Consider the following 17,413-nt stretch of genomic DNA (forward strand, 5'->3'; position numbering starts at 1 on the left):
TTTACCACTTGAGCCACAGTGCTACTTCCAGTTTTCTGAGTGGTTTATTGGAGATAATGGACTTTCCTGCCAGAGCTAGCTTTGAACCTCGATCCTCAGATCTCAGCCTCCTGAGTAACTAGGATTATAGGCATGAGCCACCAGCACCCAACAGACAGATTTCTTTTTGCTCTATATTCCTTACCCTTTCTCAGTGTTTGACTTTTCAAACAAGGACATTCTAGATCTAGAACAACAATTTCCTGTAACTTGTCTGTATCACATTTCGTAAGGTTTGCTTTTTCAATGCTGCCTCATCACAGGGTCAGAGTTCTTAACCATAGCACAAGCAATTTAGCCTATGAAAACAAGGGTTTATACGTTTTCAGATTGTTATTTTTGAGAAAATAATACTGCTCAACAACAGTTGGTACAGTGAAAAAACTGAACAAGCATTTCCCACCCTACTGCTTTCTTAGCTTTAGACTCCAAGGTCAACCTACTGTCATTTTGGTTTGATAAAATCTCAATGCCTGCAATTCAACCCAGAGATTGACATCATTGTCCCCAAACCTCTTTTGCAATCTGAAAAATCAGCTTTTAAATTAATCATGAAGCTCATTATCAGGAAAGAAGAGTAGCTCATGTTCCAGGCAGAAACTGATTTGAAAGTGGGTCTTAAGCTGAAGCTTGCAGTATGCAAATTTACCTATTTAAGACATATTTTTCTGGGGCTTTCTATGTTCAAACATTATTCTAAACTCTAAGATACATCCATGAAAAAACAACGTCCATATTCTTATGTAGTTTATATCCTGGTGGTAGAAGACAAATGATGAATAAGTAAATATTTGCAAATATATTATCATGTGCTGTGGATGAAAATAAAACAGGATAAGGGAAGAAACAATGAAGGAAGAGAAGGAGGGGGAAAGGAGAGGAGGAGAAAAGATTTATGTTATCATTTTCTGGCACAAGGTTTCATTATGTAGCCCAGGCTGGCCAGGACTCTAGACTACGTTCCTGCCTCTGTCTCCCAAGTGCTAAGATTACAGTGTGCACCACACCACCTGCCTTTTGTTTAACATTATGTTCCCCCCACCCCCCCACACACCCTTCCTGGGGCTTTAACTCAGGGCCTGAGCACTGTCCTTGGCTGCTGCTGCTGCTGCTTCTCCTCTACACAAATCAGCATTTATTTCTCAGGGCCTAAGTGTCACTTATCTTGGTAGAAAGGGCAAAGAATCAGTTAGCTTTGATCCCAAATGCTTTCCCTAACAGACCCGAGAAGCTCCGTGAGGGAGCCTCAGAGCTGCATAGATGGTCAGAACCCAGCTTGAAACAGTTTCCAGAACAAAACGGAATTGATTGTCGGCTCCCTCCCTCTGCTGAAGAAAGGTTTGAAGTTTGTTTAAAAAAAAAAAAAAGGTTAAAAGAGTTTCTTTCTTTTTTTTTTTTTTGGCCAGTCCTGGGCCTTGGACTCAGGGCCTGAGCACTGTCCCTGGCTTCCTTTTGCTCAAGGCTAGCACTCTGCCACTTGAGCCACAGCGCCACTTCTGGCCGTTTTCTGTATATGTGGTGCTGGGGAATCGAACCCAGGGCCTCATGTATACAAGGCAAGCTCTCTTGCCACTAGGCCATATTCCCAGCCCCTAAGAGTTTCTTAAAAAAAAAAAAAAAAAAAAGGATAAGAAGGTCTTGGCCCGAAGGCTGGGGCTGGAAAGGAGGGGCGGGGCAGGACGTGGTCAGTCCCATCCAGACGGCCCACAGAGGCGGACAGGGCCTGACCCGAGCCCTGCCCCACTGAATCAACATCCTGTGCGTACAGTGTCTTCAAAGTGTACCTAGGCGTGGTGAGAGGGCGGTGGGCACGGGGGCCTGTGCAGAGGGCTTTCCGAGAAGGGGCCTCACAGTTTGGCCTGGCACATGGGCTCAGAGAGGAAGCTGCTGGGCCAGGGCCAGGGCGCCTGTTCTGGGGGCCGGTGGGGGGGGGGGCAGGTCTTTCTTCTAGCCTCTGTGGACAAAGGCAGGCTCAAGACGAAGTGGTCCCATCACAGCTCTCAGGCTGGCTGCTGGCCTCCTTGTCAGAGGTATTTGCTTCCGCCTATCCTTCTGCCCCTTCAAGCACCAGCTCGCCCATGTCCCCAGCCAGCTTCCGCACGCTCACGGCCTCCGAGTCGCCTTGGATGTCCGGGACTGCATTCCGACGGCCTGTCCAGTCACAGGAGATGAAGTCCGAGCAGGAGGACTCGACCTCCATCATGCCGGTTGCATTGCTCCTTGGGCCTGGTTTAATTTCTTTTTCCTGCTTGCTTCTCTTCAGATTTTCTGCTCTTGGTTGATCAGTGTGGAAAGTCTATGGAAAGGAGCCAAGTTTCTTCCAAGTCCAGGGGTTCTGGGCAGAAGTGAAGGTAGAATTCAGCGATGTTTCAAGGTGAACAGTCTAGACCCAAGGTGCATGCAGGAGTCCCTCTTGCCCTTTCTCTTTCCCAGTGTCGCATGCCTCCTCGCTTCCTTTTGCTCAAGGCTAGCACTCTACTTGCTGAACCATAGCACCACTTCTGGCTTTTTCTGTTTATGTGGTGCTAAGGAATCGAACCCAGGGCTTCATGCATGCTAGGTGAGCACTCTACCACTAAGCCACATTCCCAGCCCCATGTTTTCTCTTTTAAAACTATTTTTTAGCATACACTGATAATACAAGAGATATCACTGTGATAACCCCCATACATATGTACAGTACACTTTGAATAAGCTCGTCCATCTATTATATTCTTTACATTCTCTTAGCCCCTTCTCTCTTTTCTTTGTGGTTTTTTTTTTTTTGGTGGGGGGGTGGTGAGGGAAGGATACTAGGATTTGAACTCAAAGCTTACTTGCTTGCTAGGTAGACACTCAACCACTTAAGCCATACACTCAGCCTAATGTTCCTAACTAGATTATTTGGCTGTTAGATTGAGAACAGACTGAAGAAGGCAGAGGCTGGGAAAGCTGTTGCTCTAATCATGAGTGAGATAATAATGGCTCCTGTTAAGTTTGTAGCATTGGAGGAAGTAAGAACAGAGCAAGGATGACCTTAGCCCCTAAGTTTGCAAGCTTGAGCAGAACTGAACTCAGGTCTTCTGCAAAACCTTTTTTTTTTTTGCTGGTCCTGGGGCTTGAACCCAGGGCATGGGCTCTATCCCTAAGCCTCTCTGTAAAGCTAGCGCTCTACCACTTGAGTAACAGCACCACTTCTGGCTCTTTTTGTTTATATGGTACTGAGGAATAGAACCCAGGACTTCATGCATGATAGGCAAGCACTTTGCCACTAAGCCACACTCCCAGCCCTGCACAGACTCTTTGAAATATCTATCAAATATATCTGTTATAATAGATAATGGAGAAATTTCAGCTGGGAATGTGGCTTACTAGTAGAGTGCCTGCCTAGCATGCACGAAGCTCTGGGTTTGATTCCTCAGCACCACATAAACAGAAAAGGCCAGAAATGGCACTGTGGATCAAGTGCTAGCCTGGAACAAAAGCAGCTCAGATACAGTGCTTAGGTCCTAAGTTCAAGCCCCAGGACTGGCAAAAAAAAAAAAAAACAAGAAAGGAAGGAAGAAAAGAAGAAAGAACAAATGAAAGAAAGGAAGGAAGAAAGAAAGGAAAGGAAGGAAGGAAGGAAAGGAGGAAGGAAGGAAGGAAGGAAGGAAGGAAGGAAGGAAGGAAGGAAGGAAGGAAAGAAAGAGAGAGAGAAAGAAAAGAAAATTCAGCAGGAGTCATTTCTCCAAACCTTAATTCAGTAACTTCCAGTTTAGGAGCTATTCCATAGGACAAAGCTTCTATCTGAATAGGCTTGAACACACGCACACACACATACACACACACACACATATATATGTATATATAATCAAAAAGTCCATTCTTGCTGGGTGCCGGTGGCTCATGCTGAGATGTGAGTGAGGGTCATGGTTCAAAGCCCGCCTGGGCAGGAAAGTCCATGAGACTCTTATCTCCAATTAACCACCAGAAAACTGGAAGTGGTGCTGTGGCTCAAAGTGGTAGAGTGCTAGCCTTGAACTGAAGAGCTCAGGGGCAGTGCCCAGGCCCAAATTTCAAGCCCCAGGACTGACAACAACAAAAATAAGTATCATAAAAAGTCCATTCTGGGGCTGGGAATATGGCCTAGTGGCAAGAGTGCTTGCCTCATATACATGAAGCCCTGGGTTCAATTCCCCAGCACCATATATACAGAAAATGAGCAGAAGTGGCGCTGTGACTCAAGTGGCAGAGTGCTAGCCTTGAGCAAAAAGAAGCCAGGAACAGTGCTCAGGCCCTGAGTCCAAGCCCCTGGACTGGCAAAAACAAAAACAAAAACAAAAGTCCATTCTGGGGCTGTGAATATGGCTTAGCGGTAGAGTGCTCGCCTTGCATGCATGAAGCCCTAGGTTCAGTTCCTCAGCACCACATAAACAGAAAAGGTTGGAAGTGGCGCTGTGACTCAAGTGGTAGAGTGCTAGCTTTAAGCAAACCAGGGACAGTGCTCAGGCCTTGAGTCCAAGCCCCAGGACTGGCAAAAAAAAAAAAAAAAAGAAAGAAAGGAAAGAAAAAAAGTCCATTCTGCTGGGCACCAGTGGCTAACATCTATAATCCCAGCTACTCAGGAGGCTGAGATCTGAGGATTAGGGTTCGAAGTCAGTCCAGACAGAAAAGTCCCTGAGACTCTTATCTCCAATAAACTACTCAGAAATAGCCAGAAGTGGTGCGGTGGCTCAAGTAATAGAGCACTAGCCTTGAACACAAAGAGGCTCAACGACGGCACCCAGGCCCTGAGTTCAAGCCCCAAGACTGGCAATAAACAAATAAATAAAAATAAAGAAGTCATTTCTAATCATGTTGCGTCATGCACCTTAGTCCCAGTTATGCAAAAGGCTGAGGTAGGAGGATCCTTTGAGCACTTCTCAGGTATGTAAACTTACCTCAATTAATAAGTAAATAAATATAGATAGAAGAATGCTAATTTGATCCTTGACAATGAGTTTTCAGATATGCCTATGCTTCTGCACAACTCACAAATTCCTGTTGGCCCATTGCTTCACTTCAAAAGCAGAGCCATGCCAAAAACTGGTGGTTCACATCTATAATTTTAACTACACAAGAGGCTGAGATTTGAGGATCATGGTTTGAACCCAGTACAGGCAGAAAAGTCTATGAGACACTTTTCTTCAATTAACCACTAGGATATGGGAAGTGGAGCTGTGGCTCAAAATGGTAGAGCTCTGAGCTTGAGCAAAAAACTCAGGGACAGCACTCAAGCCTTGAGTTCAAGCCCTAGGAGCAACAACAACAAAAAGCAGAGCTATTTGGAAATGTGGGCTAGTAGTAAAGTGCTCACCTAGCATGCAAGCACGAAGCCCTGGGTTCGATTCCTCAGTACCACATAAACAGAAAAGGCCAGAAGTGGCGCGGTGGCTCAAGAGGTAGAGTGCTAGTCTTGAGCAAAAGAAGCTCAGGGACAGTGCTTAGGCCCTGAGTTCAAGCTCCAGGACTGGTTTAAAAAAAAGAAAGACAGAAGAGAGTAAAAGAACAAAACTATCTGCAATCCTTAGAGCAGGTACACAGAGATCCACATGCTTAGAAAATGACACAAATCAAAAACCAAAGAATGCCTCTTATTCCCAGTTGAAGGACAAAAACCTCTGGAATTGCTTTGGGTATTCACAAAATAGATAATCCTGGTTAATAAGGAATTCAAGATTAAAATTAAAGATGTCCAATATATTCATTGGTGGTACTGTGGGGAAGATAATGTGCCTGCCAAAGATGCACAGACACAGCTGTTTCACCTCCTCAGACAATTGTCCAAATGTTTGTGTCAGTCTTTCTATCTAACAAGGAAACGTAGATTTATTGCTTTGATATATGTGTGATGAGACCATGCTGCAATTTCTGATATCCCAGAATGAAAAAAACAATGCAAAAACTTTCCAAAGGAGTATGAATGATGCCAAAAACTTAAAGATGGAACAGAAGCATTTTTCTTTTTTATTATTTTAATTTTATTTAAAAATTTTTATTGTCAAGGTGATATACAGAGGGGTTCTAGTTACATACGTGGATTACAGTTACGTAAGGTAGTGAGTACATTTCTTGTTGAACTTGTTACCTCCCTCCTCCCTCATTTTTCTCCCACTCTATTTTTTTGTTTTATTTGTTTTGTTTTTGTTGCCAGTCCTGGGGCGTGGACTCAGAGCCTGAGCACTGTCCCTGGCTTCTTTTTGCTCAAGGCTAGAACTCTACCTCTTGAGCCACAGCTCCATTGCTGGCTTTTTTCTGTATATGTGGTGCTGAGGAATCGAACCCAGGGCTTCATGTATACAAGGCGAGCACTTTACCACTAGGCCATATTCCCAACCGTCCACTCTATTTTTTTATTTAAAAATTTTTCTTTATTGTTATTGTAAAGGCAATGTACAAAGAGGTTACCCTACAGAGAGTACATTTATTTGTGAACAATGTCACCCTTCCATCCATCTCTCCCAGTTTTGTCCTCCTGTTCCTACCCACAAGTTGTATAGTTCATTTTCGTTCACCCTTTGTCCTTCCATTTCTGTGCCCCCTTTACCATCCCAAAGACAGATAAACAAACACAAGAAAGAAAACAAAAATAGCAAAAAAGAGAAAAAAACTGTTGTTTCCATTTCCTGGAGTTAATTTTGATAAATATTATTTTGTTTGTTTTTTGTCAGTTTTGGGGTTTGAACTCAGGGCCTGGACACTGTTCCTGAGTTCTTTGACTCAAGGTTAGCCTAGATCTACCACTTAGAGCCACAGCTCCATTTTAGGTTTTCTGGTAGTTAATTCGAGATGAGATTCTCACAGAGTTTCCTGTCTGAGCTGGCTTTGAACCACAATTCTCAGATCTCAGCCTCCTGAGTAGCTAGAATTACAGATATGAGCCACCAGCACCTGGCTTTCGATGATAATAATAATAATTATTATTATTATTACTAATTGTTATTATTATTTTGGCCAGTCCTGGGGCTTGAACTCAGGGCCTGGGCACTATCTATGAGTTTCTTTTGCTCAGGTTAGTACTATACCACTTGAGCTACAGCACCACTTCCAGCTTTTTCTGTTTATGTGGTACTGAGGAGTCAAACCCAGTGCTTCATGCATGCTAGGCAAGCACTCTACCACTAAGCCATATTCCCAGCCCTTGATAAATACTATATCATATGATTAGATGCATATAGCTGGTATACTTTTGTGATCCTCTCCTAAGAATATCTTCCTTTGGTCTCACTCTGTGTGAATGCCTAGAGATCTGTATAATTTATCATGTCCCAGTGCATTTTAAACCATCCAGTGTGCTTACTTATAAATTTATAGACACATTCTAATCACAATACAACCTGTTTCTTTGGGTCTGACTTACTTCACTTAACATAATTCTCATAAAACAAATGCAAGACAAAACACTGAGATTCCTGGGGCTGGGGATATGGCCTAGTGGTAGAGTGCTTGCCTCATATACATGAAGCCCTAGGTTCGATTCCTCAGCACCACATATATAGAAAAGGCCAGAAGTTGGCACTGTGACTCAAGTTGGCAGAGTGCTAGCCTTGAGCAAAAAGAAGCCATGGACAGTGCCCAGGCCCTGAGTTCAAGGCCCAGGACTGGCAAAAAAAAAATTAAATAAAAATTAAATAAAAATAAAACACTGAGATTCCAACTCACTCCAATTGGAATGGCCATCATCAAGAAAACTAACAATAACAAATGCTGATGAGGTTGTGGCCAAAAGGGAATGCTATTACACTGTTGGTGGGAATACAAATTTGTTCAATCACTCTAGAAAGTAGTATGGAGGTTCCTCAGGAAGCTGAGATCTGAGGATCGAGGTTCAAAGCCAGCCCGGGCAGGAAAGCCTGTGAGACTCTTATCTCCAACTAACCACCAGAAAACTGGAAGTGGCATTGTGGTTCAAAGTGGTAGAGGGCGAGCCTTGAGCTGAAGAGCTCAGGGATAGCACCTAGACCTAGAGTTCAAGCCCCATGACTGACAAAAAAAAAAAGACTAAAGATAGGAATACGCTATGACTCAGCAATTCTACTCCTGGACATTTATCCAATAGAACACAAGGCCACACTAAAGCTACCAGCACAGCCATGTTCACTGCAGTATTGTTTCTCATAGCCAAGATATGGAATCAATTCAGTTGCCCCTCAGTAAATGAGAAAAACGTAGAATACTTGGAAGACATTTTCAAAATGCAATGGAAAACACATCCCAGAAATGGAAACAACACAGATACAAAATGGTTCATGCTCTTACCTCTAGTACTTGGCATTCATTCTTGCAAGAGAGAGAATACTCACTTTTCCAAAAAGGAAAGGCAGTTTATTTAGTTAGCTGAAGTTAGATGCTATTCATGCTCTTTTATTTTTTTTCCATGGGAAATTAGCAAAGGAAAGGCAAAAATTGATAGACAGATAGGTAGACAGACAGATAGATAGTGGATAGACAGCTAGAATGTATCTCTGTAGTAGAGCACTTGCCTAACATATGTAAAGTCCTGGGTTTAAGTTCAGTATTTCAGAGAAAAAGAGACAGAGATGGGGGGGGGGGAGAGAAGGGAAAAAGAGAATGGAGAGAGGAAAGGAAGGCCAAAGGGAGGAGGGAGGGAGAGTACTTAGAGTCAGATACAATTATGTTCTGCAGTAGATATTCAGACTCTGCACAGCTAAGAAGACAACACAGTAATAGTTGAAGTAGGGAGGTCAGGTCTGGCCGGTGCCATATTGGCCACATGGTGAATGGTAGGGTCTGGCATCTTATCTTTATGCTGGAGGAAGATGAAGCCACCTTCCTCCCCAAGGTGATGGGTGAGCCTGAATCTCTGGAGGCCCAGGCAGGCACTTGGCTGATAGGTTACCAAACCTGTCAGTCCAATGGCTAGGACTGGGAGTTTCCTGTAACCCTGTGCCCTGACCTGAGCCTATTTAGGCCTGGATGAGTTCAGGCACCATTACCCCATGCCACAAGTCTCTCTGTGTTCATGTCCTATCTCCTGTCTCCTGGCTTTTCTCCAGTCACCGTCTCATCCCAGTTCAGCTCTCCATTGGAGCCGAATTGGATTGTTGATGTTGTTTTTGTTTCTTTCCTCTCTGGCCTGTTTCCTAACTGGGTTAAGTATATTTGCTAGCTGCTCTTAGTTCTGAGACACCAAAGTCCAGGACAGGGCAGTCACCAGCTGGTTATTAAAGACTCCTTTGTCACCCTTGTCCATGCCTCCATGGACTTCTTGACTCCCGGGTTACTCTATATTCAGTAATGGTTCACACAGTTGGGCTAAAATCTTCAGTGGGACTTTCAGAACAAGAACCTTGCCCATATTTTTCACTAATGTAACCCTAGAACCTGGCACATTATGAACATGCGAATTCTTAATGGCTAAATAAATGATTATAGATTCTGTGGGCCCTTCTGAAGAAAGAAATTCTATCTCACATTTTCTTCCATCTGTGGCAAAATAAAGAGAAAAAGGAAAGAAAAAAAAAAAGAAGAGAAGAGGGGGAAAAAGCCAGGTGCTTGATGGGAATTGGCTTGGTTCTCATAACTCAATGTTGCTCCCATGGCTTGGCCCCAATGACTACCCTCTCCCTGGAGGACCTTCCCGAATTTCTCCAGCCCCAACTCCAGCCTGGAATCCTAATCCAAATATGAAAGCCCATTCCCCCTCCCTGCCCCTCAGGGAGGTTTGTGAGTTCCTTTAAACAGGCCCCATCTGACTGAACCGTTAATGTGCATAATGGGTTCCCAGAACCAGGCCATTTCAGGCCATAATCACAAACTTTCAAGGCATGACCCGAAACTCCAGCTACTTTCAACCTTGCCCCCACCTAGGACCCTACTTATGTCCCTCCACCCCTGCCCCCATTACACTTTGTGTCTCCTGACTCTCCTCAGGTCACTGTGATGTCCCTCTTCAACTTTGATTAAAGTTGATCTGGTTTGTTGAGGTCAGTATTTTGGTCTGCCTTTGTTCTTCTCCCCTTTCAAATTTGTCCTTTTCCGTAACAATGCTGGCAGCTCTCGCTGGCAATCCTAGCCTACTGTGGAGGCTAAAATCTGAGACTTCTATGAGACACTTATTCCAACTAACCACCAGAAAACTGTAAGTGGCACTGTGGCTTAAGTGGTAGAGCACTAGCCTTGAGCTGAAGAGCTCAGGGACAGTGGTGAGGCCCAGAGTTCAATCCCCACACTGACAAAAAAAAAAAAAAAAAAAATGACAGAAAGAAAGAAAGAAAGAAAGAAAAGAAAGAAAGAGAGAGAGAAAGAGAGAAAGAAAGAAAGAAAGGAAGGAAGGAAGGAAGGAAGGAAGGAAGGAAGAAAGGAAGGAAGGAAGGAAGAAAGAAAGAAAGAGTTGGAAAAGGGCTAAGCGCCAGACCCCTGAGTTCAAGTCCCAGCAACTTCAGCAAAAAAAAAAAAAAAAAAAAAGGAAAGAAAGGAAAAAAGGCAATGTGAGAATCTAGTTTTAGATATAGCTTAAAGAAAGCAATTTTGGGCTCTGCAACCTCCATTCTAGGCCCTCCCGAAATTGTGAGTAACTCCAGCCTCCAGCTGTATCCACGGAATGCTGTCTGCCTGGGCCTGACCACAACTGTTGACTCGCAGGCTATGTCCAGTGGCAGCTGCAGACGTGACCCCGCCCCTCATGGCGCCAGGATGAGACCTTATGGAAATTGCTTATGATAAGGCTAACAGCAAGGTTAGCTTCTGTGAATCAGCTTGCTTGCTTGGGAAACTGCCTCGCCACCTGCATGTGGTTTTTGCCTTTATAAACCCTGCCTCACTGGGTGCCAGAGGCTCACGCCTGTAATCCTAGCTACTGAGGAGGCTGAGATCTAAGGGTCACAGTTCAAAGCCAGCCAGGGTAGAAAAGTCCTCATAAGACCCATCTCCAATTAACCACCAGAAAACCAGAAGTGGCACTGCGGCTCAAATGGTAGAATGCTAGTCTTGAGCTGAAGAGCTCAGGGAAAGTGTGCAAGCCCAGAGTTCAAGCTCCATGGCCGACCAAAAACACACAAACAAACAAAAAAAACAAAAAACAACACCCTGCCCCGCTAGAGGACGGGGCTGCTCTTTATTCTGAGACCCTGAAGTCCAGGACAAGACATTTGCCAGCCGGCTAATAAACTCCTTTGTCATCTTTAATTGTGCCTCTGAGGACTTCTTAACTCCGAGGTTTTTTCTTTTTTTTTTTTTTTTTTTTGCCAGTCCTGGGGCTTGGACTCAGAGCCTGAGCACTGTCCCTGGCTTCTTTTTGCTCAAGGCTAGCACTCTGCCACTTGAGCCACAGCGCCACTTCTGGCCATTTTCTGTATATGTGGTGCTGGGGAATTGAACCCAGGGCTTCATGTATACAAGGCAAGCACTCTTGCCACTAGGCCATATTCCCAGCCCCCTGTAAAAGTCAACAAACTTATAAAATTAGGGACTTTCCAATGAGCTAGACCAAAAGTCAACAATATAACCATAATCAATCAAATGTCTTCTTTCCTTTCCTGTGTAAGTGAAGGATTGACTCCTTCCTTATCCCCCCAGGTCAAGCCAGACACCAGGTGGACATGAACACGCTTGACCGCAAGCCTGTCCACAGGCAGGTGATTCTAATCTGGGCTGGTCAAGGACATCGTCCTTGTCCCCTAGGAGACCATAGCCCATTTTTAAATTTGCTGCTTCCTTAAGCCCCATATAAGCCCATCCCCAAATCTAGTCCCTTGTACAACCTCCAAACCTGAGGGAAGCTTTGTTCCCCTCGCTGGCAATAAACAGCCCTTGACTATTGAGGATGAGTCCAGCCTATTTCCTTTCCATTCTCCTTCATTTTCCTAACAGTAATGAAATACAGACACTGGATTTAAGAAACACCATCTCGGCATCTTAATAGAAAATGGGGGCTTTCTGAGATTTCAGCCTAGGCTGGCCCAGACAAAAAGACCCTATCTCAAAAAAAAAAAAAAACACAACATGAGGCTGGGAATGTAGCTTAGTGGTAGAGTGCTTGCCTAGCAAGCAAGAAGCCCTGGGTTTGATTCCTCAGTACCACATATAAACAGAAAAAAACTGAAAGTGGTGCTTTGGCTCAAGTGGCAGAGGGCTACCCTTGAGCAAAAAGAAGCCAGGGACAGTGCTCAGGCCCTGAGTTCAAGTCTCAAGACTGGAAAAAAAAAGCTTGGTGCAAGCTTGATTCTGGGCTGCAAGTCTTTGAGAAAGGAGTCCACCTGCAGTTGCTGGCTCTCCAATAAAGACTCCCACTTCGACCTTTCAAAATGTGGCTTCTGGGCTGGCTTAGTGGTAAGACTGCTTGCCTAGCACGCATGAAGCCCTGGGTTTGATTCCTCAGCACCACATAAAAAGAAAAGGCCAGAAGTGGTGCTGTGGCCTAAGTAGTAGAATACTACCACCCTGAGCAAAATAAATTCAGGGACAGTGCCCAGGCTCTGATTTCAAGCTCCAGAACTCGCAAAAAGAAAAAAAGTTTGTTTCTCCCTGGTTGAGCTCTTGCACAACAGTAAGTCCTGTAAAAGCCTCCCATGTTTGTTTTCTTGGTGGAGCGACTAGAGCAATTTGGGTCATAAACCATCATTTGCCCTAGGAACTGTGTCTTGTAACTATATTTAACACCTTGCCCAGGGCCTGGCACATGAAACATTCAAATATTTTTTGAATGAATACATAACTGAGTGAATTAAAGAAAAGAATGAAGATAAAAAAGCTTTTAAATCTGCATTTTGGCTAGCTTCCCAGATTCTTGGTCAAGGAACAAGCAGGAAATAAATGCACACTAAATTAGAACAACTGAATTATTGTTCATTGCAAGATCAGTAACAAGGTATGGGGGTGGGGAGATACAAATACCCAACGACTAGTAATGGCAGAAATCTTCCTGCCCATAGTCCACAAAGCAGAATCAGAGTTCTCTCTCTCTCTCTCTGTACATATCTCTCTGTCTCTGTCTCTGTCTCTCTTTCCGTTTGGTGCTAAGGATGAAACCTAGGACTCATATCTTCCAGGTACATACTCTACCACAATTACAGCTTTTCCAGCTCTATTTGACTTACCTATTCCATTATTACACTTAAATTTAAAAAAATCTTCCCATTCTATCCAGGAGAGAGTGTGTACATGTAACTTCTTGGACTGAGAATATAGTTTGGTAGTAGCATACATGTTTTACAGGTACAAATCCTGTGTTTAATACCCTAAAATACTGATAATGGATCTAAATAAGTTCATCTGGCATCTTAACAGAAGATGGGGGCTTTCTGAGAACTCTAGAGATGACAGAGGGCATTCTTTGGAATGCAGATGTGTCCTGAGCTGTTAAGCTCCAGGAAAGTCTTGCTTCCCCTAATTAATTGGGGTCCAGAATTCCTCTGATTGTTCCCCTGGGTAGTATGCTCTGCCTATGTATAATTTTTTCCTTCTTTCTTTTCTTTCTTTCTTTCTTTCCTTTCTTTCTTTCTTTCTTTCTTTCTTTCTTTCTTTCTTTCTTTCTTTCTTTCTTTCTTTCTTCTTTCTTTCTTTTCTTTCTTTCTTTCTTTCTTTCTTTCTTTCTTTCTTTCTTTCTTTCTTTCTCTCTCTCTCTTCTTTCTTTGTTATATAGTAAATTATCCAACAAGCTACCTATTGAAGGATCTAATCTTGGAGTCTTTATTAGAGCATGATTAGTCTTCAGGCAGCCAGTTGTTACAGAGGCCTACAGCCCACAAATACACCACTGTCAGGAAACAGGCCAGAGAGGAAAGACAGAACAAAAACCATACCAACAAACCAATCCAGCTCCAATGGAGAGCTGCCTTGGGAAGCCATAGTAACTGGAGATGAGCCAGGAACCAAGAGACAGGACGTGAACACGAAGATAAGTTGCATGGCATAATGTCACCTGAGCTGGCCTGACCCTAATAGGGTCAGGTCAGGGGGCTGGATCACAGGAAGCTCCCAAACCCGGGCACTTGACTGACAGGTTCAGTAACCTATAAGCCAAGTGCCCACCCCTGTCTCTAGGGATTTAGGAACACCTGTCACCTGGGGATGGGACTTCCCTTCCTCCAAGAATCCAGGCATACCCATCAAGACAAGATGCCAGATAGTGCAACTCGCCATATGGCCAATTATGGTGCTGGCCAGATCTGACCTCCACATTACACTTTCCTTTTTATTTTTGTTTTTTGCCAGTCCTGGGGCTTGAACTCAGGGTATGAGCACTGTCCCTGAGCTTCTTTTGCTCAAGGCTAGCACTCTACTCCTTGCCACAGTGCCACTTCTGGCTTTTTCTGTGTATCTGGTATGAGGAATCAAACCTAGGGCTTCATGCAAACTAGGCAAGCACTCTACCACTAAGCTACATCTCAGCCCTGTATAATACTTTTGTTAGGACTAAGTATTCTCATCCAGTTTGCTCTGACTATAACACTTTTGTTTAGGCTTGTTCCCCACCCTGGGCATTTGGTTTTTGTCTTTAGAAGCTTTGTGCAAGCTCTTTACTGGGTTTTACTGGTCTTTGAGACAGGAGTCAACCTGCAGTCTGTGGCTCTTCAACAAAGACTCCCAATTCGACCACTCAAAATGTGGCTTCTCTGTTTCTCACTGACTGAATTCACATACAACAACCCAATGCCATAAAACAAAACCAAACAATACCGCCCCCCACCCCCCTCAGGAAAGCACAAGCACCCAGGGCAGAAATAGGTCAGTGTAATGTAGAGTGAGACAGATATTCCAAATATCGATTACAACCCACTGAGTCTTAAAAAGATCTTTGCTTGTGTTCTCTTGCAGTATCTTCCATCTCTCTCCATAGGCTCCTTGTTTTCACACGTGTATCAGCCTTCCTATTAAGGGCACAACTCACTCGATACTGCTGCCCTCTTAAATGTCCTAATTCTTTTGAATAAGTGGCTGAGTTGCCTTGTTGGGAACAATTCAGTCCTCCACCTCCCTTTGCAGTTTGCTATCAGTTCCATCAACCACAGAGACATATTAACAAGTTACAGAGGCCTCCTTTTAAACCAAACACCACTATCCTTTCCCAGCCTTCCTTGACATCAATGTCCCACTTGGGGAACTATTGATAAGGACCTTTCTTAAATTCTTTCAGGGACTCCCTATTGTTACAAGGTAGTGGGCTCTGGGAATGGAGATAGTCTCTTCCATGATAAGGATAGTGGGGCTAAATAACATCCCCTTGTTCTCACAACCATCTTGGTGTCTTGTTGGGTGAAGGAGGCTTTCCCCCCAGCTCTTAAAAGCCTAGAGGTGAAATAGGCTGTTCTTTGAATTGCAGATGTCATTCTCTTTAGCCCAGGAAAGCTTTGTAGAGAATGCTTACCTCTGACTGTTCCCCTATAAGGTTGGCTTTGTTTGCCTTTGAGGATTCCCCTATATGGTCCACTTCTGTTGGGCTTGAGTCTCTACCCAAATGTGTTTTGTTTTTTTTGTCTTTGAAAGATCTGTGCTTGCTGTATTCTGGGTTGCAGGTCTTTGAGACAGAAGTCAACCTGAAGTGGTTTCTAGTAGACACCCAATTCAACCTCTCAAACTGTGACTTCTTGGTTTCTTGTGATTAAATCCCCGTAAAACATCAAGGATGGTCTGCTTGACATGTGTAATCCTAACACTCAGGAGGCTAGGACAAGAGTATTTGTTGGTGGTGGTGGTCGCTAGGACAAGAGTATTTGTTGTTGGTGGTGGTCGTGGGGCTTGAACTCAGGGCTTGGGCACTTCCCTGAGTTTTTTGCCCAAGGCTAGTGCTCTACCACTTTGAGTCACAGTGGCACTTATGGTTTTCTGGTGGTTAATTGAAGATAAGAATCTTTTGGTCTTTCCTGCCTGAGCTGGCTTTGAACTATAATCCTTAGAATTCAGCTTCTTGAGTAACTAGGATTATAGGCATGAGCCACTGGCACCAGGCTGACAAGACAATGATAATGGTGTGTGTGTGTACCAGCACCAGAGGATGAACTCAGGGCCTTGCCCACTTGCTTTTTTTCCTGAGCACTGTATTCTATCACTTGAACAATATTTGTACTGCCTGGCTTTTTGCTGGCTAATTGAAGAATCTCTTAAATTTATCTTCTCTGGCTGGCTTCAAACTGCAATCCTCAGATCTCAGCCTCTTGAGTAGCTAGGATTATAGGCTTGCCCCATTGGCACACAGCCACTAATTGTATTATTTTGCTTGCTTTTGGTACCAGTATTGGGGCTTGAACTCAGGACCTGGGTGCTATCCTTAGTTTTCCATTCAAAGCTGGCATTCTACCAGAGTCATAGTTCCACTTCGGGCTTTTCAGTAGTTAATTGGAGATAAGAATCTCAAGGATTTTCCTACCCAGACTAGCTCTGAACTGCAACCCTAGATCTCATCCACCTAAGTACAGACAAGTATAGGCATGGGCCACTGATGCCTAAATTCTTTTTTTTTTTTTTTTTTTTTTTGCCAGTCCTGGGCCTTGGACTCAAAGCCTGAGCACTGTCCCTGTCTTCTTTTTTTGCTCAAAGCTAGCACTCTGCCACTTGAGCCACAGCGCCACTCCTGGCCCTATTCTGTATATGTGGTGCTGGGGGAATTGAACCCAGGACTTCATGTATACGAGGGCAAGCACTCTTGCCACTAGGCCATATTCCCAGCCCCTAAATTCTTATTCCAAAACTAAGAAATAAATTTCTTTCTATAAAAGGCATACTGGATAGAAATCTTAACCATATTTACTCATAAATTAATTACCCCCATTAAATTCTAGCAGAGTAAAAATATCTTTTCTTTTTCTCCTTCTCCTTTCTCCTCCTCCTCCTCCTACTAGTCCTGGGGCTTGGACTCAGGGCCTGAGCACTGTCCCTGGCTCCTTTTTGCTCAAGGCTAGCACTCTCTCTCTTGAGCCACAGCGCCACTTTCGGCTTTTTCTGAGGTACTAAGGAATTGAACCCAGGGCTTCATATATGCAAGGCAAGCACTCTACCGCTAAGTCATATTCCCAGTCCTCTTCTTCTTCTTCTTTTTTTTTTTTTTTGCCAGTCCTGAGGCTTGAATTCAGGGCCTGGGCACTTCTCTTTGGTCAAGGCTACCACTCTACCACTTGAGCCACAGTGTCACTTCTGGCTCTTTCTGTTAAAGTGGTAATGAGGAATTGAATCCAGGACTTCATACAGGCTACCACAAAGCTACATTCTCAGCCCTACCAAAAAAAAAAAATCTTTTAAGATATACTTCAAATTGCAACTGTAAAAAAAAATCAAGGACCCTTATTTTGTTCTTGGAAAACTTTTATTTCAGTTTAAACCACAGAGCAAATGATATTTATGCCATCCAGGAAAAGATGAAAATATGGTCATCCTTCATAGCTGTACAGCTGGCAAATTCCAAATGAAAGACATAATG

General features: G+C 43.8%; 1 pseudogene; it reads right to left on the bottom strand.

The window, feature by feature from the left end:
- Positions 1–1,868: 1,868 nt before the first annotated feature.
- Positions 1,869–2,489, bottom strand: LOC125365216 (annotated as a pseudogene).
- Between the last annotated feature and the right edge of the window lie 14,924 nt (positions 2,490–17,413).

This window comes from Perognathus longimembris, chromosome 17 (assembly GCF_023159225.1).
Source record: "Perognathus longimembris pacificus isolate PPM17 chromosome 17, ASM2315922v1, whole genome shotgun sequence".
In the NCBI taxonomy this organism is placed as follows: Eukaryota; Metazoa; Chordata; class Mammalia; order Rodentia; family Heteromyidae; genus Perognathus; species Perognathus longimembris.